The following is a 25,233-nucleotide window of genomic DNA, read 5'->3' as shown; positions in this document are numbered from 1 at the left end:
TTCCATGGTGGAACTAAAATTCTGAGAAAGTCATTTGAAATGCGGAAGGGGACATAGATTCCGAGTGTCCGCATTGGTTCTTTGTTTTGGAAGTTCGTGTGTACGGTATATATATTTATTATATCTTGGTTTCTAACTCGGTTAAAGGTGAGGAATGATTCCTCTTGCATTTTTGTTTTCTAACTTAATTAGAGGTCGGAATGAAAGTGTTGGGGTTTAAAGCGTGTTTGGGATATGTGATGATCTTCTCACCATGGTTTGTGTCCTTTTCTTTTATTTAGGTTGAAGAAAAGTTTGATGTGTATTAAAGCGTTACCTAGTGCTTTAATACCCTTACCCTTACCCCTCATTCGAGGAAGAATGATCCTAGTAGGGGAGACTGAAATACCCCAAGTCTTGGACCCTTCCAAAATTTCCTTGGTTTTGAACTTTTGAACTTGGTATGACTCAAGGGTTCCAATCGCACCCTTGAATACAACTCGTGGGATGGGTTGAGGGTTCAATCATATACAAGGTAATATGTTTGGTGTAGCTACTACCTAAGATACGACTTATCTTTGTACGAGTCATACAGGAACATACAAATGGTGTAAGGCAAGTCGTATGGTGCTTGATTGAGTGGTCTTGTGGAATCTGCCTAAGGAACAATTGGTAGATACGATTTGGTATACCACTCGTACCCTTAGGTATGAGTATGGAGGTGTTCGTCATATAGAAACCAGTAGGTAGGGCCTTGGCATAGTTTTGGGTATGAGTTGTGGCACCACTCGTACCCTAGGATATGGATCATTAGGTGAGTCTACCCCTGGACGTGGTTTGTTTTTTATTTTAAGTGAAGGGTAGTCCAAACATTTCCTACCTTAAAGCCCTTATGTTCTCACGTTATAACACTTATTGAAGAATGGAAACACTCCAAATACTCTCTCAAACTTACACTTGAAAATTGGAGGCTAGGGTATCTTCATGTGTTCTTCAAAGGGCTTAAGAGTCATGTTTCTCCTCAAAATCTTCTTGTATAAGGCATGTACTCCTTACCTCATTGTTATTTCCAACTAAAGGCATTTGTATTGTGGTTTAAACAATGATTTAAGAATCATGAATGATGGTTTCGAAATATATGTTGAGGGTCTTGATGCATATGGTTTGGTATTGGTTTAAACTATGTTACATATTTTTGGTAATGGATTGCATATGTTGGCACTTGTTGGTTATGGTTTAACAAATGGGTCTTGAGTAACCCTAGTTACGGTGGCTTATGCGTTTGTTTTGGTCTTGGTAAAGGTATGCCCTGAACATGTTTGATAAAATGCCTATAAGAATGGTTTCACTCTATTGTTGAACTATCATTGGAACTTTTACATGGTTTGGTTTGGTAATGGAACCCTAAATGGATTTGGAATGATTTGGAATCATTTTACATGGTATAAATGTTGTACATGGTTTGGAAGGATTAATTGATAAAACCTTGGTGGCTGTGAAATTGGTTATTCTTGTGGAATACATGAAATCCCCCATGTGCTTTAATATGGTAAATGGAAGGGCACTTCAAAGTCCCCTTAAACCTATATATATGGTTGGCTGATGTGTAAGTAGATGTTAACACATTTGAGGCTTTTCACTAAGAATAATTGCAAAGTCTTAAGCAACTTTTGTCATTTTTGATTGCTTTCTGTTGATACTGCAGTAAAAGTCAATATGCAAGAGAATCAACAATAATGGAAGTAAAAGAGTTGATTTCTGAGCAAGTAGAGAGGGAAGTATAGCTGACGACTTGTCTAGTAAGTCATCAGCCTAGTGATAAACTATCAGAATTGCCGTCAGCCTTAGACAGAGAATAGGCTTCAGCTGGAATTTGTGACAACATCTGTGATAGGCCGTCAGAAGTGTGATAAGACATCAGACTCATCGTTAACCTAAGGCAGAGATTGTCAAAAGAGAAGAGGAGCTGACGACATTCCTAATAAGTCCTCAGACTCTTGATAATCCGTCACATACGTCGTCGCCTATCCAAGAAAATACAGTGATCTATAATTTTGTTTCCATAATTAGGCTGAAGTATTTAAAGCATATGTTAGGGTTTTCTAATGATAACAAAATAAAGGGGGAACTGACGTTTTAAGAATCTCTTCTCTCTAGTTTTCTGACTTGAACTTTACAATTATTTTTGGAGAGATTATTACAATTATTTTGGGATTTTCTACTGAGAATCAAATCTGAGAAACACTTGTTGCTATTCATCTTGCTGTAAGTTCATATATCAAACTATGAATTCAACTTATTGTCTTGATTATTTTATTATGAGTAGTTAAATTCCCTTAACCCGAGTTGTGGGATCTATGGATTTGGGTTTGTAACGTAACCAAGTGTCCAAGATTCTAACGGTGGTAGAAACTTCTTGTTAATTACATTATTTTATACTCTAACTATTGGTTGCAAACAATAGGCCTTGCTTACTAGTGATTTGCTTGAGATAAGAAAAAAACCCTACTAAGAAGTGAACTATCAATAGGGACTTGGAAGCATCAAACTTCCATTTAATAATTAAAGCTATAACAAGATTAATTAACTTAAGATAACATCTTGTTATGAAATATAAATTCCCTAAGTTCGAGAGAATTAGGTGGTTAAATGTCTAATAAGGTTGAGAAACATTTAGACATAACTTCGACAAGGATAGTCTGTTGTTCCTACCTACCACAAGAATATTGAATTGTTACGAGCGTCTGTCAAATCTCAACACCCATAGTGAACATAACTCTAGTTTTCCTTATCATATTGATTTCAAACACTGAATTGAGAAGTAATTATTTGTTATCTTTCTAAAAAACCCTATTCACAGGAAACTGATAACTATCAGTTGATTAACCCGTAGATAACTCAAATTCACACCATATTCCCTATAGGATTCAACTCTAACCTAGTTGGGTTATATATTGTCAATGATCGCTTACATTCTCGTAAGGAAGGTGTAGTTTGAGCGTTATCAAAAATGGCGCCGTTGTCGGGGAATACGGTTGTAAATTGAAGTTGTGTGCGCTAATTGACTGTTAGTCAAGTTTCCTAGTTTTATGTTTATTTGTTGGTTTTGTTTGCTGCAGGAATTTTGTGGTGCCTGCTAAGAACCAGAAGCTTCAGAGAACTGTTATTACCATTTAATTTGGAACCATAACTAATCGGCAGAATGGCAGACCAGCAGGAGGCTGATAGGTTAGCAGCCTTAGCTAGAGCTCAGGTGAACGTGCAGAATGACGGTCAACAAGTATGACATCCAAATCCTGAGGATGACAACTTGGGAGATGAGGAGTTGCTAAACCCTGGTAACCCAAGGCGTGTAGAGAAAATAGCTACACCAGTACAGTGTAATGCTAACAGGAACCATCCATTCTAAGGAAGGCAAGATCACTAGCCGATCCAGTATGACCTCAATAATGATGATGATGATGGAATGGATAGAGCAGGTGCAATGGATGCAATTATTCCGCCACCGTTAGCACTTGGGGCGAAATTCAACACTACAAGTACTATGATTCAACTCCTTAATCTGAAGAGGTTGTTTGGTGGCCTTCCTGGGGATGATCTGAACTTGCATCTGGTGAACTTTGTCGCCATTTGTAAATATTTTGATAACCCAGGAGTGGGTTAAAATGTTATCCATTTGAGATTGTTTCCATTGTCTCTGTCTGGGGAGGCAACATTGTGGCTTAATGAGCTGACACTCGATTCTATAACCAACTGGAGACAGTTGAAATGAGCTTTCCTAGAAAGGTTCTTTCCACCTTCCAGGAGAGTATAGTTGAGGGATGAGATCAGAAACTTTAGATAGCTCCCAACTGAAGCCTTGCATGAAACTTAGAAGAGATTTAAAAAGAAGCTGATGTAGTGTCTGAACCACAACATGACGGACATATACTCAATGGAGACTTTGTACAGTGCTCTTAACTCTATGATAAAACCGATTGTAGATAATGTTGTTGCTGGTTCATTTGTTGATCTTACATTTCCTAAGGCTTTAGAAATGCTTGAAAGAATGACCAAACAGAGTCGGGCATGGCATACCAGGGACTCTGTGGTAGAAATCCCGACTATTTCTGTTAGCATGACTGCAGAACACTGCAAAAGAGATGAGGAGAATGATCAAGACATGGATTACCTAAAAACGCAGATGGACTTGCTAACCAAGCATTTATTATCAGTTAAAACTGAGAAACTGAAGGTTGTGGGATCGCAGAGCAAAGTGGAGTCTGACTCAGAATAAGAGGCAAACTATGTAAATAATTAGGGGGTTTCCGAGGCAATATCCAAGGAAATCAAGGTCAGACTTATTATGACAAGGTTGGATATATGAACCAGGAGAAAGGTAATTGGAGGAACAATAATGATAGGAGCGGGTTATATGTCCCTACTGGAAATCGTAAGGCTGCTACAACAAGTTCTAAAAAGATGCCCCTGGAGGACATGATGGCTAAATTATTAAAGAGAGTGGAGGCTACCAACTCAAGGGTGAATACCATAAAGACTAATTTTTCCTCCATGAGTCAGTTGGTAAATTCACACTCCACTTCAATCAAACAGCTGGAATAGTAAATGAGCCAACTCTCCACAGCGCTAAACCAAAGGAAGAGTGGAACGTTACCTATTGATACAGTTCAAAATCTATGGAATGATGGCTCATATATGGTGATTACTACTAAAAGTGGTAAGATATTACCTGGCCCTTCTGTGGGTAAAGTTGGAGTTAAAGATATGACTGAAGTAGATAACGAACCCGAAGAAGAATGTCTAGTAGAGTATGAGAAGCTGGATGGTTCTGATAATGCTCCAGAACAAGGAAAGGAGAAGGAAAATGAAGTAGTGGTGAAAATTCTCCCAAGACCACCACCTTCCTTTACTCAAAGATTGAAGAAGAAGGTTGACGACATGAAATTTAGTAAATTCATGGCAATGTTGAAGCAGTTAACGATAAATGTGCCTTTGGTGTAGGAACTCAAGCAAATTCCAAGGTATGCTAAATTCATGAAGGACCTTGTGACGAAGGAAAGAGCGGTGAGCTATGAACCGGAGAATAATCTCCATTATTGTAGCATTATTTCTATGAGGTCCTTGGTGCAGAAAAAGGCAAACCCAAGAGCATTCACTATTCCTTGTACGGTTGGGTCTCTGGAATTTTCTAAGGCCTTATGTGATCTGGGAGCGAACATTAATCTGATGCCGCTGGTTGTCTATAAAAAGCTGTGTTCAGGAAATCCCACACCCACCAATATACGACTCGTGATAGCGGATAGGTCAGTAAAATGACCTATTGGTATTTTGTATGATGTGTTGGTGAAGGTAGCTAGTTCATATTTCCTGCGGATTTCGTCAGTCTAGATTGCAAGGTGGACTTCGAGGTGCCCATAATCTTGGGTCAACCTTTTCTCGTAACCAAAAGTGTGTTGATTGATTTGTGAGCTAATGAACTTTTATTTAGGATGAATGATGAGGAGGTGCAATTTGATGTGTGCCAATCAATGAAACAGCATAAAGAAATGAATGTGTTCTCAATTTTAATGTATATTATGAGGATGAGCAGGAGGTGCCAATAGAGGAGAAACTTATTGTTGAGCCTTTAGCTGCAGTTCTGATGAATTTTGATTGTGAAAGTATTGAAGAGTATGAAGAAACTGTTTGTGCTTTGTTAGGAATGGGTTCATACTCTTATGCTCCTAAGAAGCTAGATATTGATCTTGCTAATCGACCAACACCACCGATTAAGCCATTCATTAAAGAGCTATCGGTATTGGAATTGAAGAAACTACTAGGGCATTTAAGGTATGTGTTTTTGGGCAACGGAAACACGTTACCCATTATTATTGCAGCTGATTTGGGCGAGCAGCAGGTAGAAGTACTTATTACAGTACTTCAGAGGTATAAAAGAGTAATAGGATGGACTATCGCAGATATTATTGGCATTCCCTCTGGTATTTGCACGCATAAAATACAACTTGAGGAAGATTACCCAACCATCGAGCACCAGTATCCTCTTAACCCACCAACGCAAGAACTATTTAAGAAGGAAATTAATAAGTGGTTGGATGCAGGAGTGGTTTACCTAATTTCTAACAGTAAATGGGTGAGCCCAGTTTAATGCATTCCCAAAAAATAGGGCATGACTGTTGTTGCAAATGAAAGGAATGAGTTGATTCCACTTAGGCCTGTGATTGGGTAGAGAGTTTGCATGGACTACCATAAACTAAACTCATGGACTTTGAAAGAACACTTCTCGATGCCCTTTATGGACTAAATACTTGATCGATTGGCTAGAAGGGGGTGGTATTACTTCTTGGATGGGTATTTTGGATATAACCAGATCTGTATTGCTACTGAAGATTAGGAGAAGATGACATTCACATGCCCATATGGCACCTTTCCATTTAAGAATGCCTTTTGGGCTATGCAATGCACTCGCTACTTTTCAACGGTGCATGATGTCTATTTTCTCAGATATGGTGGAGAACACCTTAGAGGTGTTAATGGATGATTTCTCTGTGGTGGCAAATTCGTGTAAGCTGTGTTTGGAAAATCTGAGTATGGCCTTACAACGATATGTTGAATTCAATTTGGTGCTTAATTGGGAGTAATATCACTTTATGGTAAATGAGGGCATCATTCTCAGGCATAAAATTACAGCAAAAAGGATAGAGGTTGATCGAGCCAGGGTTGAAGTTAAGGAGAAATTACCACCTCCCATTTCAGTGAAGGGAGTGCATAGTTTTCTTGGACATGCTGGCCTTTATCGGAGGTTTATAAGAGACTTCTCGAAGGTTGCAAATCTACTTTGTAAACTTTTAGAGAAAGAAGTGAAGTTCTCCTTCGATAATGATTGCTTGAAGGTATTTGAATGCCTTAAAAAAAAGTTGGTTGAGGCCCCAATCATTGTTGCAAGGACTGGTCAAAACCATTTGAGATCATGTATGATGCAAGCGGTGTTTCCCTTGGAGCTGTATTGGGATAAAAGAAGGACAAATTGTTTCATCCAATCTATTATGCCAGCAAAGCACTGCATGGAGCGCAAAAGAACTACACCATCACTGAACAGGAACTCCTGGTTGTAGTGTATGCTTTTGAGAAATTCAGGGCTTACCTGTTTGGGACCAAGGTGGTGGTCCACACTGACCACGTAGCCTTGAGGTATTTAATGGCTAAGAAGGATGCAAAACTAAGACTGATTAGATAGGTGTTGCTGCTACAAGAATTGACTTTGAAGTCAAAGATAGGAAGAATTGTGAAAACCAAGTTGTGGATCATCTATTTAGAATGGAGGGTGAGCAGGCAGCTAGTGATAAAATGGAAATAAATGATGCATTTCCAGATGAGAAGATCTTGGCTGATGCTATGGATAAAATGCCTTGGTTCGCTGATTTTGTAAATTATGTTGTGAGTGAGGTCATTCCAGAAAACCTTTTTTTCCATCAAAGAAAGAAATTCCTTCATGATGTGACACATTACTTCTGGGATAAGCCGTATCTTTTAAGGTGATATGCTGACAATATTATAAGGAGATGTGTGCTAGAAGTGGATGTATTATGTATATTAGAAGCATGTCATGCTTCCCTAGTTAAAGGTCACCATGTAGGTGACCAAACAGCTAGGAAGGTGTGCAGAGTGGCTACTATTGGCCAACATTGTTCAAGGATGCTCACAAATTTGTGCTAAATTATGACCAATGTTAGAGGTAGGGGTTGATCTCCAAAAGACATGAGATTCCTTTGACTAAGATGCTTGAAGTGGAATTATTTGACGTTTGGGGCATCGATTTCATGGGTCCTTTTGTAAGCTCGTATGGGATGAAGTATATTCTAGTTGCTATTGACTATGTCTCAAAATGGGTAAAAGCTGTTGCCTTGTCTGATAATGAAGGAAAGAGGGTTGTTGGTTTTCTCAAGATGAACATCTTCTCTCGCTTTGAAGTATCATATACTATTATAAGCGATGGAGGATCTTATTTTTGCAACAAAGTATTTCAAGCTACCTTAGTAAAATATGGGCTGAAACAACATAGAGTAGCCACTCCATATCACCCATAAACTAGTGGGCATGTGAAGGTGTCAAATCGAGAGATTAAAGCCATCCTAGCCAAAATAGTGAACGCTAGTCGGCAAGACTGGTCTCGAAAGCTTGATGATGCCTTACGAGCATATTGGACCACTTTTAAGATATCCATTGGCATGTAACCATTCCAGTTAGTCTATGGCAAAGAATGCCATTTACCAATAGAGCTGGAGCACAAGGCTTTATGGGCACTCAAAAAGTTAAATTTGAATTGGAAGGAGGCAGCAGAGCTAAGACTGGGACAACTGAATGAGATGGATGAATTTTGTCTTAGGTCATATGAAAGAGCAGACCTATACAAAGAAAAGATGAAGAAGTATCATGATTGAAAGATCGAGAAACAAGATTTTCAAAAAGGTGACTTGGTCCTTTTGTTTAGGTCCAGACTTAAACTGTTCCCAGGTAAGCTTAAATCTAAGTGGTCAAGCCCGTTTAGAGTTAGTCAAGTCTACTAATCTAGATTAGTAGAACTTGAAAATGAAGACGGCAGCATCTTCAAGGTTAATGGGCAACGAGTCAAACTTTATATTAGTCCAAAAGACTCGATGAAAAGTATTGCTACTATCTATCTCGATGAAGTCTGAAGTAATTAAGATACCTGATTTGTGCCACAATGTTAAATTAGGAGCTACATAGGAGGCAACCCATGATCCCCGTGCTGATCTACTCTAGGTATGCCCTAACCCTTAGTTCAATTTTTTTATGATTTTAAGTTGAGGGTGTAGGGTGAGTTATTGTTGTAATATTTTGTAGTTGACTAGCAGAAATACAAGTACCTGAGGTAGTTATCGTGGTTTTGTTATGTTGTGAATACCTCTCAAATGGTCTGATTGTTTAACTGTGTGATTTGCATCTAATTGTGACCACTGTGTATCTTGTTATGGTATCAGTTCTACTGACTTGATAATCATTGCTAAACAATTGCATGAACTAGATAAATAGTAACTTATGATATACTTGTGTTCCATATGTGTGTGAGATCTTACTTAGTTTCCTTTGTATGTTGAATCCAGAACTTACCCAGTTAGTCTTACCTAGATTAAAGGATAGGGGTTAGGAAAGGATCATAGGCCATTTTGATATTAGCCACTTTTACCCTAAATGACCTTCCCTATATGTACAATATCCCTTGATCCCTATTTTGAGCTTGAATAGCCTATTTCTTTTTTTTATGATACCTATCACCATCTTATTTATATCATAATGAACCTATTTTGGCTCTGGTCCTTCTTTTGACACTATGTACCTTGACTTAGGCAAATGACCTAAGTTGAGGGTGGCTATCATAGGGGTGCATGATGTAAAATGAGTATGAAGAAAGGTAGACTAAAAGAAAAGAATAAAAAACTGGGTGTGGTGAAAAAGAATAAGAAAAGAAAAGTTGTGAAAAAAAGAAGTGATTGTAAAAAAGACCGCACCCATCCTGAATATGTGTGATCAAGAAAAGAGAAGAATAGAAAAAGGTTAATAGTGTAGTGTCAAGGAGGCTTAGTCACTTTAAATATCATCGAGTATCATACCAGCCCCTAGCCTATATTACAAGCCAAAGAGAAGACCTATAGTGATCCTAGCTGACCTATCTAAAAATATTGGTAATGAAAATAAGGGCAAGCCTATGATATTTGGCATACATTGATTGGAACTTCATTCTGAGAGTGAATGTCTTTTGATTATCCCCATAGTTACATATATGATGTCTGATATAAGTGGAGTGGGACTTCTTTGTAGTAAGGGAACATTGGTTACGTTGCTAGTTGCTAACTTGTTTGGATAGTGTAATCTTGGTGCATGCATGGTTGTTGTTGCTGAATTGATGCCATATCTTGATTCCTGTGTGTTGTATTGTTGTTCTTCAATAATATGCACAATTGTTGTTTTTAAATTAATTGACCTTGGAGATGGTGAAGATATTTTAAGATAATATGGATCGTTGACTACCAAATGTACTCTGTATCCTCTTGGTTGTGTTTTAGTTGCTTGAGCACAAGCAATTATTTTAAGTTGAGAGTGTTAATATTGAGCAGATGCTAACACATTTGAGGATTTTAACTAAGAATAATTGCAAAGTTTTAGGCAACTTTTGTTGTTTTTGATTGTTTTCTGTTGATATTGTAGTAAAAGTCAAGATGCAAGAGAACCAGCAATAATGGAAGTAAAAAAAGTTGATTTCTGAGCAAGTAGAGAGAGAAGTATAGCTGACAACTTGTCTAATAAATCATTAGCCTTGTGATAAGCTATTAGAGTTGTCGTTAGCCTTAGACAAAGAATGGGCTTGAGTTTAAATTCTTGACGACATTTGCGATAGGCCATCAGAAGTGTGATAAGCTGTCAGGCTCATCGTCAACCTACGGCAGAGATTGTCAAAAGTGAAGAGGAGTTGACGACATTCCTGATAAGTTGTCAAACTTTTGATAATCCATCACACACATCATCGCTTGTCCAAGAAAATACTGTGATCTATGATTTTATTTCCATAATTAGACTTAAGTATTTAAAGCATATGTTAGGATTTTCTAATGATAAAGAAATAAGGGGGGAACAGACGTTTTGAGAATCTCTTCTCTCTAGTTTTCTGACTTAAACTTTACAATTATTTTTGGAGAGATTATTATGATTGTTTTGGGATTTTCTACTGAGAATCAAATTTGAGAAACACTTGTTGCTATTCATCTTGCTGTAAGTTCATATATCAAACTATGAATTCAACTTTTTGTCTTGATTATTTTATTATGAGTAGCTAAATTCCCTTAACCCGAGTTGTGGGATCTATGGGTTTGGGTTTGTAAAATAACTAAGTGTTCAAGATTCTAATGGTGGTAGAAACTTCTTATTAATTCCATTATCTTATACTCTGTCTATTGGTTGCAAACAATAGGCCTTGCTTACTGGTGATTTTCTTGAGATAAGAAATCAACCCTACTAAGAAGTGAATTATCAACAAGGACTTGGAAGCATCATACTTCCATTTAATTTAATGCTGTAACAAGATTAATTAACTTGAGAAAACATCCTGTTCTGAAATATAAATTCCCTTTGTTCGAGAGAATTAGGTGGTTAAATGTCTAAATAGGTTGAGAAACATTTAGATATAACTTAGACAAGGATAGTCTGTTGTTCCTACCTACCACAACAATCTTGAACCATTACGAGCGTCTGTCAAATCTCAGAACCCATAGTGAACATAACTCTAGTTTTCCTTATCATATTGATTTCAAACACTGAATTGAGAAGTAATTATTTGTTACCTTTCCAAAAAAACCCATTCACAGGAAACTGATAACTATTAGTTGATTAACCCGTAGATAACTCAAATTCACACCATATTTCTTGTGGGATTCGACCCCAACCTAGTTGGGTTATATAGTGACAACGATTGCTTACATTTTCATAAGAGAAGTGTAGTTTGAGCGTTATCAATGGATATGGATAGTACTTGCAAGTATGATCGGTATGACGATACTACAACAAAATGGCCTTGGTTAATAAATAATAAATAGGTGGATTGGTTGTTTGGAAATAGTTTTAATTGGGCAATAATGGTAGTATGTGTAGCAAAGCCGTGAAAGGTGGAGGTCTTAGGGGACAGAGTAAACCTAAAAATTCACATTTTCCAATGTAAGGTTGGTCTTGGTGACCGTGTGCCTGATGTCACACTATATTTTAAGGGATGTACTAGTCATCCCAGGGTACTTTTCCTGGTTGTGCAGGTACATGTACTAGGGACCTTTCAATAGGGAGGCTGAACCCATATAGCCTATGGGTGGCTTAGGACGCAAAGCTACACAACCTATCTACTGGCGATTGTACACCAACACTATGCAGGGACAAGCCATTCTACTTCTCTCGCTTAGTGATCAGATTCGAGGACAGTCGATATTAGATTGAAGTGGTGAGGTTCCATAGTTTGGAAGTCATCTATTTTATGTCATGGATTGCTTTACATATTTCCCGTCTTCCATAGACTTTGGTTTTTGGCTATGGTCGGATTAAGATGAGGCTTGAAGCGTTGGAAAGCTAACTTCATGACCTATCTTTTAAGGGTTATAGAGCTTGAAAAATTTGGGGTATTACAATATCTCCCCTTTAGATCATTTGTCCTCAAATCAAACTATTTGAGCTGAGGTACTAAGAAAGTTGAGATCATGCACTAAATACCCATGAGCTGAATCATGATTAAATAACTGAATCTGAAATATGATGCATGGATTGCACTAAATTCATGAATGCATGTTATGACATGAGGATAGTTATATAGTTGAGATAGAAAACGTGAAAATCGATTAAGAAAAACTATTACCTCAAACTGAATTGGAATTTGTAGAGAAAAGATGGGGATATACTTGGCTCGCATATCTGCTTCTGCTTCCCGAGTAGCTCCTTCAACAGACTGATTTCTCCATTGAACCTTAACCAAGGGGACTTCTTTATTCCTCAACCTATGAATCTGACAGTCAAGGATCTCCACTGGGATTTCTTATTGGGAGAGACTATATTTAACCTCTACACTCTCTAAGGGCACGACTGAAGCTGGTCGCCAATACATTTCTTTAACAAAGAGACATGAAAAACTGGATATACTGATGCCAAATCTATAGGAAATCCTAACTCATAAGCTACCTTCCAAAAATGGCTAAAAATTCTATATGGACCAACATAGCGGGGACTGAGTTTCCCCTTCTTTCCAAATCTCTTCACTTTTTTTATAGGTAAAATTTTCAAATAAATCAAGTCACAAATATCAAACTCAAGATCTCTTGTCCTCACATCTGCATAAGATTTCTAACCATTTTGGGTGGTATTCAGCCTCTCTTGAATTAACTAAACTTTCTTCATCACCTCAAACACTTAATTTGGTCCTATTAAAGCAGCCTCACCTACCTCAAACCAACAATAAGATATCCACATCTCCTCCTATATAGAGTCTCAAACAGAGCCATCTGAATACTGGAGTAAGAGTTGTTGTTGTAGGCAAACTCAATCAAAGGTAAGTGGTCATCCAACTACCCTTAAATTCAATAACATGGGCCCTAAATATGTCAATAACATGGGCCCTAAATATGTCTTCTAGAGTCTAAATGGTCCATTCTTCCTGACCATCTGTCTGAGGATGAAAACTGTACTAAGATGTACTTGGGTACTAAGGCCCTTCTGAAATGCCTTCCAAAAGTAAGGTAAATTGAGTACCTCTATTTGAAATAATGGTCAATGGAACCCCACGCAACTTCACCAATTCCCTAAGATAGAGTCTAGCATAATCCTCAGCTAAAAACAAAGTATAAACTGGTAATAAATAAGTTGACTTTGTCATTATATCTATAATGACCAATATCGAGTCATGTTGGCAACGCATACGAGGTAATCCTGCCACAAAATCCATATTCACCACCTCTCACTTCTAAGTGAGGATTCTAAACTCCTGAAGTGTACTGCTAGGCCTTTGCTGCTCAACCTTAACCTGCTGACAGTTTGAACACTTAGCCACAAACTCTGCTATATCTTTCTTTATACCACTCCACTAATAAATTTCCCATAAATCACAATACATCTTGGTGGCTCCTGGGTGGATATAGTATCTTGCACCATGTGCCTCAGCTAAAATTCATTGTCTCAAACCATCAACACATGGAACACATAGTCTGCCTTGACAATAAAGCACATCATCTCCCCCTTGGGAGAAAACCTCCATTTTCTGATCTCTAACTGCCTCCTTCAACTTGACCAAACTAGGATCCCTATCTTGTTTTTCTTTTACTTCGGCAACTAATAAAGATTTTGAACCATTCTGAACCCTTATACTACCTTCGGTCGAATCAACAAACCAAACCCCTAACCTAGCAAGCTGGTGAACCTCACGGACTAACTCTTTATCATCCTCAATATGAGCAACACTACCCATAGACAATCTACTAAGGGTATCCACCACTATATTGGCCTTGCCTGGATGATACAACACACTCATATCATAATCTTTCAATAATTCAAGCCACCTTCTCTGATAAAGATTCAGATCTTTCTACATTAATACATACTATAAACTCTTGTGATCTATGAACACATCAACATGAACCCCATAAAGGTAATGCCTCCAAATCTTTAAGGCAAAGAAAATAGCTGCCAACTCAAGATCATGGGTCGAATGATTATTTCCATGGGGTTTAAGTTGTCTAGAGGCATAGGATATGACCTGATCTCTCTGTGTTAATACACAACCAATACCAACTATAGAATTATCGCAATACACTACGAACCTATCTACGCCATCTAGCAAAGTCAAGACTGGAGCGAAAGTGAGTTAAGCTTTCAACTCTTAAAAGCTCTTCTCATAGAAATCTGACCACTGAAATTTGATTTTCTTTTGGGTTAGTCGAGCCATAGGAGAAGTAATAGAAGAAAACCCTTTGACAACCATTTGTAATAGATAGCTAAACCTAAGAAACTTGATGTCTGGTGAAGAGATAGGTCTAGGACAGTTTCTCACTACTTTGGTATTATGAGGATCAACTCAAATACCATCAGCGAAAACTATGTGACAAAGAAAAGCTAATGATCTTAACCAAAATTCACACTTGCTGAACCTAGAGAATAATTGGTGGTCCTTAAGGTTCTACAATACAACCCTCAAATAATCTGCATGATCACTCTCACTATGGGAATAGACAAGGATGTCATTAATTAATAATGATGAACATATCCAAGTACAATTTGAACACCCTATTCATCAAGTCCATGAAAGCTGCAGGGGTATTTGTTAGTCCAAAAGACATAAATAGGAATTTGAAGTGACCATATCGAGTTTTAAAGGTTGTTTTTGGAATGTTACATTCTCTAACTCTAGGCTGATGATAGTCGGATCTGAGGTCTATCTTGGAGAAATAACTTGCACCCTAAAATTGTTCAAACATGTCATCAATCCTGGAGATATGATATTTATTCTTGATTGTTACTTTGTTCAACTGACGGTAGTCAATGCACATTCTGAGAGAGTCGTCTTTCTTGTGCACGAATAGAACTGGATCACCCCATGGGGAAATACTAGTCCTAATTAAACCCTTATCTAAGAGATACTTCAACTGTTCTTTTAATTCCTTAACCTCAATTGGAGCCATTCTGTAATGTGGAATAGAGATAGGCTGGGTATCTCAAAGGAGATCTATTCCAAAGTCAATTTCCCTTTCGGGAGAAATTTGGAGAAGATCTTCAGGAAATACATTTGGAAATTTGTTTACTACAGGAACTACCTCAAGACTTGGGGTTTCATAATTTGAGTCCTTGACTCAAACTATATGGTAAATACACCCCTTATATATCATCTTTCGTGCCTTAAGATATGAAATAACCTGACCCTTAAGCACTACTACCCCTCCATTTAATAATTGGTTCATTAGGAAATTAGAACTGGACAATTTTATTCCTGCAATCAACTGAGGTATAGCACAATTGGAGCCAATCCATTCTGAGAATGACATCTAAATCAGTCATCTCTAACTCTATAAGGTCAACTGAAGTAACTTTCTCAGACACTGTGATCGGGAAATTTTTGTATACCTGTATGGCTATCATAGCCTTATCCACTAGCGTAGACACTGAAAAAGAATCTACCAATATTTTGGGACTAACATCAAAGTTTATAGTTATATAAGGAATCACAAAGAAAAGTGAAGTTTTGGGGTCTAACAATGTATAAACATGAAGATGAAAGACTTGCAACATACCCGTAACCATATCAGGAGAACTTTATTGATCATGTCAAGTCTGGAGGGCATACAGTCTATTATGGTGCTACCCACTGGTGGCACTGAAAGCTTTACCCTGCTGAGTCGGGCAACCAGTAGGAGCTGATAAAAAGTTAAACTAGACTTGTTGGCACAAATCTTTTCCCTTCTGAGCAACCACTATACACTTTAGGATCCTTTGTCCTAACTTTCCACACCCAAAACACTTATCACTATAAGCTCTACACTCATCTTTATGATTCTTACCATACTTTTTGTAAAGTGAATTAGTACGACCACTGTTTATACAACCCTATGACTTAGAGCCTTGCGCTCAATCCCAATTGTCCTAAAGATGGAGTTGGAGCTAAAAATTTATGGTGGAACTAAGAATGGTTACTGCCTTCTAACTTTGGTTGTGAGAAATTGAAGCTACCTATTTTATCCTTCTTATTCTCTCTCTTTCTCCTTAAGTTTCTCTACCTCAATCTACTGAGCATGACCATAAGTCTAGACAGGTTGAAATACCCTGGATTTTGGCCCTTGAAAATTTCTTGAGTTTTGAGCTAACTACCCTTGAAATAACTCACCATACGAGTCATATGGTAAAGTTATGGGTCATATGACCCAACTCATAAGGTGTCCAGTGGGTGATGGTTAGGTTCTCTTATGGTTACGACTTGGTGGATATGGGTCTTAGGGTTTGGTGATGGGCAGTTGGGTTGGTCTTTTATTTAATTTGAAACTTAGTAACTTGACTTGGCTTTGAGTACGAGTGGCTCACTAAGAAAAGTAAGTATAGGGTACGAGTCATGGTGTAAAGTCGTATGATGTCTAAGGTCAATCCCTTTGGATTCTATCTTGTGTACGATTAAGACCATACGAGTCATATAGTCATGACACGAGTTGGGGGAATGAGTCATATTATGGATAGTATATGAGTGTCTAACATTTAGCTCTGGTGATGATTGGATGGTACTAGCCGTATGTTGCAGTGATGAGTTAGAGGGTCAACTCATAACCACCTGTGAGATTTTTATCGTTTAAGTTGGGGGTATTTTGGATATTTCTCCTCTTAACTCATTTTGACCCCATGACATAAAACACCTTTTGGGGCTTCACTAATCTATTATTCTCAATCAAACACTCTTAAAATCTCCTTTAAGCTCTTGGATCAAGAAAACTCTAGGGTTCATACAAAGCAATTAATTAGGGGCTTTCAACAGTGAATCTATTTGTCTTCCTTGGTGTCTAAGGCATGTTACTCCTTTCTCATGGTTAGTTCAACTAAAATTATGTTTTAATGAATGGTTTTCATGGTATTATTATGGCACTATTTTGGATTTTGAAATAGATATTAGGGGTTTTGGTTGTTCATGGTTGGATAATATTTTCCTATGTTTTAATTATAGTTTTTATGTTATATTTATTGTTTTGAACAAGTGATTTCATGGGAATGGTCAATTGATACTTGGTTTTGGTTTGGGAAATTATATTCCCTCAACAAGTTTGTTAGAATGCAATTGAGAATGTTTTGTCACATAGTTAAACTATTAATGAAACCTTTGCATTGTATAAAAAGGTAATGGGACCTAAATTGGTTTGGATCATTTTAAATGGTTTGGAAAGGCCTTTGTGGCCATGGTAATGGTTTAGTTAGAAACTTTGGAGTCAAATTAGTTTAATGGCTTTGGTATGGCATAAATGGATAGACTTGCAAGCTCTAATTTTGGTATGACAATACCAATGGTTAATGCTTAAATAAAAGACTTATTGGTAAATGGTTGGGAATGTGTAAATATTTTATTTGGGTAATAATGGGGGTTGTGATAGTAAAGCCATGGAAGGTGGATGTCTTGGGGGACCAATACTAGAAACTCGTGTTTACTGACATGAGGTATAGTCTTGATGACCTGTGTCCATGGCTCACACTACTGATATAGTTGTCTCTTGGTTGACGTGGGGTTAGGGCATTACCTAGTCTTTCTTGATACCTTTGGTTCATGCATCGAACACGCATTGGTTCCCTTTTAGCAGGAGGAGCTGAACTCATATAGCCCATTTGTAGCTATTTAGGATGGCTTAGCTACAAATCCCAGGTTAAGGTTTTAAATGCATGCTAAATTCGATTTTCTTTCTCGACATGTTATATATGTATGTGTATGTGATTGCATATGGTTATTTACTTTGATTTGAATAATACATTATTTTATCCTTATTCGTGAGTACATGCTAGCATTCACCCACTAACCGTCCTCAAATGTTGATCCTCACGCGATGTAGGAACCGGCCATACTACCATTCCTCCTGCTCAATAACTTGGATTCGGGGACAGTTGTTGAGTCATACTGAAGTGGTGAGATTCTATACTTTGGGAGACACCATTTAATTCTATGGACTTCTTTCATTTTTTTTGTTTCTTGGACTTTGGTTTTGTCTATGGTCAGGAGCATGTCCCAACCAGATATTGTTCAATTTCAGTTAGAGGCTTTGTGGGACTACTTCAGACATGGGCGGTGTCGGTATTAGTGTCAGCCTTGGTATTGGTATTGGCATGGGATTTGACATCAGTTGGACATTTGGTTATGGTTGGATGGTTATGGTTTTAGACATTATTACTGTCCTTAAACTATCATTGTTTCATCTTGTTATATGTTTAAAATTTATCCAACATAGAATATAGGGTGATTATGGTGGGGAATTGGGGGTGGTCTTAGGTCCCAAACAAACTTGAGATGCCCGACATGACTAGGCCCTGATTTGGGTCATGTTAGATTAGTTTCAGAGCCTAAGGTTCATAGTCAATTAGGAGTCCACAAAGCCGCGTCGAGTAGAGTCTCATTTAAGAGTGCGTAGTATGCCATACTCATAAGAGAGAGACACGAGGCATTTAGGAATGTTCTTCTTTCTTGTGTTTTATTTTCAAGCTATAGAGTCAAAAGTCCTAAATTCTCCTATAATTTTAGTTTGTTCGCTTTTCAGGTCATCCCTCCTTGATAATCTAAAGCTTATAGAATCTCTTCTATTCTACCTGAGGATAATGTTGATAGGACCCACTCTACATATAGGGTCAAGACCTGCTCTAGGGGTCCAGTTCCTGATTGTCCTTTTGGAGTTCTATCGGTTCCCTCTAGTCTTCCTTGAGCTCCTTAGGCTAATGTGAAAAATGCTGAGTTTTGCCAGTCTATCCATATATTGGCACGATTGGTAGCTTCTCAGGCAGATCGAGGTACTTCTATTACTCTATCTTCTGAGGTTACGAGGGTTGTCCAGTTTATGAGGTTAAATCCTTCAACATTTACTAGTGTTAGGGTTGAGGAGGATCCTCAAGGTTTTTTGGATGAGATAGAAAAGATCTATCATATTATTCATGCCACGAATGTGGATGGCATGGAGTTTGCCGCCTACTAACTGAAAGATGTGGCATACCAGTGGTATGAGGAATGGATCAGTTAAGGGGTGATGGTGATGAGTCAGCTTTATGGGAAGATTTCTCTAATGCTATCCTGGACCACTTCTTTCCTCAAGAGCTGAGGAAAGGGAAGGTAGAAAAGTTTGTTAATTTAAAGTAAGGCAGGATGTCAGTCAAGGAGTATGCCTTGAAATTCCACTAGTTATCTTGGAATGCCCCAAAAAATAGTTTCTAGCATGAGGTATAGGATAAGGAAGTTTGCTTTCAAGTTGTCCCGAGACTTGATATTATAAAGTAAGGCTGCCTTGTTGATCAAAGACATGGATATCTCTAGGCTGGTTGTGTACATACAGTAGGTGGAGAAGGAGAAGAAGAAGCAGGCTGAGATAGGGGAAAGGAACAGTAAGAACAAATTTTATTAATAAGGTGGTGGCCAACAGTAAAGTGGCAGGTTTAGGTCTTAGATTGTTTCATGCTTGTAGTATATTTGTTTTCAAAAATTTGTAATTCTCTTTTATACTGGTGCATTAGATAAGATACTATGGAGGTCGTTTAGGTTAAAGATTAATTTTCTTTTAGTTTATGAATCATTTTTTTTGTAATATCTTAGTTTTTATGTGCAATTTAGTTCTAAAATTGTTGCATGTCCATAGTATATTTATTTTCAAAAATTTGTGATTCTTTTTATGTAGATGCATTAGTTAGGGGGTCTGGAGGTAACAAATTAGGATATAAGGTCAAATTCTTCTTGATTTATGAATCATATTTTTTGTAATTTCATAACTCTTATGTGCAATTTAGTTCTTACGTTGTTGCATGCTCGTATTTATTTTAAAAAATGTGTGATTCTTTTTTATACAAGTGCATAGATAAGGGTATGAAGGTCAAAAATAGTTAGGATAGAAAGTTAGTAATAATTACGTTTTGACTTGCTTTTCTAATGATTTAGGTTTGATGGAAGTCTGGGAGCATTGTGTCTGTCGTAGTTTTAACCTTATACATGTATTTTCTTGCTTTTGATGTCTATTACTCTCTCTCTGTCTGTCTGTCTGTCTGTCTGTCTCTCTCTCTCTCTCTCTCTCTCTCTCTCTCTCTCTCTCTCTCTCTCTCTCTATATATATATATATATATATATATATATATATAGTGTTTTAGTTAACCTTATAATTTTGCGCATTATTTCTCTAAATGCAATCCATTGCTTTTCTTACTATGGACATGTTTTGTTCACTTTCGTATTTTTTTAATATAGGGTACTAACGTTGATATTTTCATTGCAGTGATTTCTTTAAGCAGAGCAAAGAATAATTTATTGTTAGAATTTTTCACAAATCCCCCACCACATTGTTGCCTAGGTTTTTCAAGCATAATAATTTCTTCAGTTTCATTCATTCGCCAACTTAAAACATATGTAAGTATCTTTTTACTTCTAATTTATATCTAATAATCTAGATTATGAATGTTTTCTATGTGTTAGCTTCAATTTGATTAGTTAGGATTTCTAAATAGCCCAATTTAGAATTTTATTTTGCATTATATTAAAAATATTGTCTTGATGATAATCAATTAAAATTCATGTGCAACTCACGTACCTTAAACTAGTTTTTAAAAAAAGGGTGTTTGTTCAAGTTTCTGGAAGAAAATAAATATTTATGAAGAGTAGCAGAATTATTTTTTTTCAGAAGTTACAAAGTAGTTTTTACTTAAAATAATTTTGAGAAAAATACATTTAAAACACTTTTAAAAAGTTTGGTCAAACACTAATCACTACTCAAAAGTAATTTTTAAGTTTATTAACTACACAAACTTCTTCTTCTCACCATAAGTAGGTTCCTGAAAAGCAATTTTTAAAGTAAGTTAATGTTAGAAGTTTGGTCAAACAATCTATAAATTTATTTATTTTTATCTCGTATCTATTGATTAATGTTGGGATGGATGCCTGAACTTATCAAAAAAAAAAGAGGTTGAAATAAAATTATTCGAGAGAATGTGAGAGTGGCTTCGTTGGAAGATAAGATGCGAAAAGTGAGGCTGCGATGGTTCGAACATGTCATGTGGAGGCGGATGCTCTAGTACGGAGGTGTGAGAGGCTGGCTATGAATGATTTAGGCAGGGGTAGAGGTAGACCGAAGAAATATTGAAAGAAGGTGATTAGTCATGATGAAGCATTTGCAGTATACGGAGGACATGACCCGTGATAAGAAGTTGTGGAGGACGTGAATTAGAGTAGAGGGTTAGTGATCAGGAGTGCATCCGTAATAGCAGAGAGGAGTGCTTTATTTGTATATGTGCCTGTAGTTTCTTGTTTATAGTGTTCTGATGATATTTATGATCTAGAATAAATAGTTTATAGTATTACTCTGTCAATATCTTATTTCTTTTATTATCTAGGTTGTGTCATCCCATTTTGTTGTTTACTTTTTTTTTTTTGATATACTGTTATTTTGTCCTGAACCGGGGTCTATCGAAAACAATCTTTCTATTTTATTTGAGGTAGTAATATGGGCTGCATACACTTTATCCTTCTCAGACCCCACTTTATAGGGATAGACGGGATATGTTGTTGTTTTTAACCCGTCCCTAAAAGTTTTCACCTCTTTTGTTCCCTTGAGACTCGAACTCTAACCTCAAGGTTGGAAGTGGAGATAATTTGTTTGATTCTTTTGATCATATAAATTATATACAACTTTTTTAAGTAAACAAGATAAATGTAGTAGGAGGTTTAGAGCATAATTAGAAGACACAATCTATGTTTCAAAAATTACATCTGAATTTCAGGAGTCTAAGATACTCAACTCTATAAAAAATGACTAAAGATTGTATATCTGGGATAATTTAAATTTTATGTATCTGAAATAATTTTAACTTAGTGTATCTTAAATATTTCTAGTTCTATATATCTTAAATATAAACAGTCATTCCTTCCTCATTGACTCACCAAGCTCTAATCACCACTAAACAGACCCAAACAACCAACAACTAAGTCTCCACGTGTGCTCTTTTTCAGGTTTTATTCCAGTGATGCCCGGATTTAAAATAGAGTTTTATGAAACAACGATGAAATAGGAATTAAGTCCCATTTGATTATGAAAACATAATTTTTTAGAGTTGGAAATAGTGTTCGAATTGAAGTTGAAGTTGGAGTTGTGTTTTACCATAAATATAAATAAAATTTATTTTTAAAATTTTGTGAGTGAAGTAGAAGTGAAAAAAGTGAAAACAAATTTTTCTTGTTTTCATTTTTCCAAAGTATAATTTTAAATTGCATTTAAAATTTTCATGGTCAAATACTATAATTTTTACTTTTACACTAAAATAAAACAATTTTATGAAGAAAATGAAAAATACTCATCATCACCAAACGGCTACTAAATAAAGGAGGATATGGAGTGGAAGATACACTCTCATATCTAAAATACTCTGATACTGAATAAGTTAGGTGGTATTTTGTAATTATCTTAAAACATAGGTGTGGTATTTTTTCCTTTTCTGGTATTTTTTATTATATAAATAACATAAATATCAATTTTTTAAAAGTAATTACATTTTCTTCCTTTTTTTAATTACTTTATTCTTTTTTTCTATTAATATAATAACATAACCGACATATACATAATATTCTGTATATATGTGAATTTTTTGTGATATTTAGTAAGTTGAGATTTTTTGTAATATTAAAAATATAAGTTGTGTATTTGTGTAATTTTTAGTTTTTTATTAAGTTGAAATTTTGAGTGGGCCGTAGGCCCTTTGGTTGAATCAAACAAAATCTGTCCACAACATAGGATTACTCGGCCCAAAGAAAAAAAATAAGAAAACTACATCAACAAAAATAATCAGAAAAGGAAACGACCAAAATAGGAAACATCGAAATTGATATTTTTCCAAAGTACAAGAACAAAAAAAAAGTCTTAATCTAATTCTATGTTATTTTATGTTGTCCTCTTATTGAAGGAGATGTCTTATTTTATTTTATTTTAAAATTATTTTGCCACTAGGAATATACTAGGTTGTAGACTCCTTAGTTAAGGAGAGATCTTATTTTATTTCATTATAAAATTATTTTCTCATTATACGAGGAAGCAAAAACGCATCAATTTGTTTGGTAAGACTTTCACTGAAATGACTAGAGTTGTCACTTTCTTCTCATCCATTTAAGAAAAAATGGGATGATTTATCATAATTTCTTTTATTTAGTTTGTTTCTTTAGATTCAAAGTATAAAGGTAAAACAAATTATGTTTTGATGGTGTAATATATCACAAATTACAATAATTACAGTTAAAATAAGGAAAAATGGTTTAGTAAACTCTTGTACTTGTATGAGTTTGTATTGTGAATCCTTCTACGTACATCTTTGTCATTTGAACCCTTAAACTCAATGAATCATAATTTTTTGAACCCCTCTTACTATTAACTAAGCCTACGTGGCAACCTAACGGATGGATTGGAATAAACGTGTGATTTCACGCGTATACAATTTTTTTTTAATTAAAAGTAATATAAATAAATAAATAAATAAAATCTCCATTTTTCTTTGCTTCACCACCCACTGTACCCCCTTCTACCTCCATGTCCCCCCATTTTCATGTAACACCCCGAGTCTGTACCCCGAACGACACACGATGCTTATGACCCTGAAGGACCACAAGCTAACCCTTGACTAGTACCTGCTATGAGCACTGAATAATAATACTGAAACAAATGTGGAAGTATAACTGAAATGACATAAGGTTCTGTAACTGAAATCAAATACTGAATATTGATAAATGAATACTAAAAACTGAACATCTATCTGAAATAATCTAGTCTAGTCTGAAAGCTCTAAATGTCTGAATATGAAGTTGATGGGACAAGTTCCTAACTAACTCCGACTACTGAATGTAATGAACAACTGAAATACGGAAATGATAACTATGTCCTCGAACTATGAGGACTCACCGCTAAGTCTGTTACTGATAATCTGAACTGCTATGTACGGTTGGGAGCCCGTGCATATGAATCTTTGATATAAGATATCATAGAGCAAAAGAAAAGGCATGCGTCAGTACTTTGCATGTATTGGTATGCTAAGTGAGGTAGGCTGATACACATGGGTTCATATGCATGGACAATAACTAGATGAGAGTACATGTAAGTCTGAAACTGCTGTATATACTGATCATGCAATACTATTCACATAACTACGTATACTATAACTGAGATCATATTAACACTAGACACTGAGTTCTGACAACTGAATAACTATCATCTGAGTTCACTGATAACTGCATTACTGTTAACTGGGCGACTGTTTCTGACAGTCCTGATTCTGTAGAACTGAACTGAGTTCTATACTGAGCTGGGTGACTGTGTCTGACAGTCCTGATATTGTTAAACTAAATTAAGTTCTATACTAAGTTTGAAACTGAAACTGTTGGAGTGTTCATCTAACCGACATACCCCGAGTTAGACTGGGTTGAGTTCCAACCTGTGACCTCAATTGGAAGGGTGTTAGCACCTGTCAAGGAATAATAACAATGGCTATGAGTTAACCTACTTTGGCAGGAAGCCATTTTCATCAACCCTCGCTGGCAGAAAAACTCGTACGAGATGTATCAACCCTAGTTTGGCAGGAAGATATCTCAACCTACGTTGGCTACGTAGTTCTATAATGCAGGAATTGACCCTTTGCTGGAAGAAATGCCCCCATCCCTAGGTTCACTCGGTGCTGATTTCTACTCTCAACTGAACAGATACTGAACTGATTTCTAGACTGTACTAGGCTTAATTAAACTATCACTGATCGTATTATGTAACTGAACTAGACTAAGTTTACTGAGTTCTGTTAACTAACTAAACATAATGAGTTTCTGTAACTCACTGAGTACTACTGTATGTGACATCACTAAGACTATTTTGAAACTACTGTAATTCTAGGTAAATAGCTAGATTGTCGGATATTAGAGACCCCCAGGACTCGATACCGTAAATAGTAAAATATAGCACAATCTTGAAGGCATAATAACTAGTCACTTTGCCA

Source organism: Capsicum annuum, chromosome 2 (genome assembly GCF_002878395.1).
Source record: "Capsicum annuum cultivar UCD-10X-F1 chromosome 2, UCD10Xv1.1, whole genome shotgun sequence".
Classification (NCBI taxonomy): domain Eukaryota; kingdom Viridiplantae; phylum Streptophyta; class Magnoliopsida; order Solanales; family Solanaceae; genus Capsicum; species Capsicum annuum.
This window is presented reverse-complemented; position numbering follows the sequence as displayed.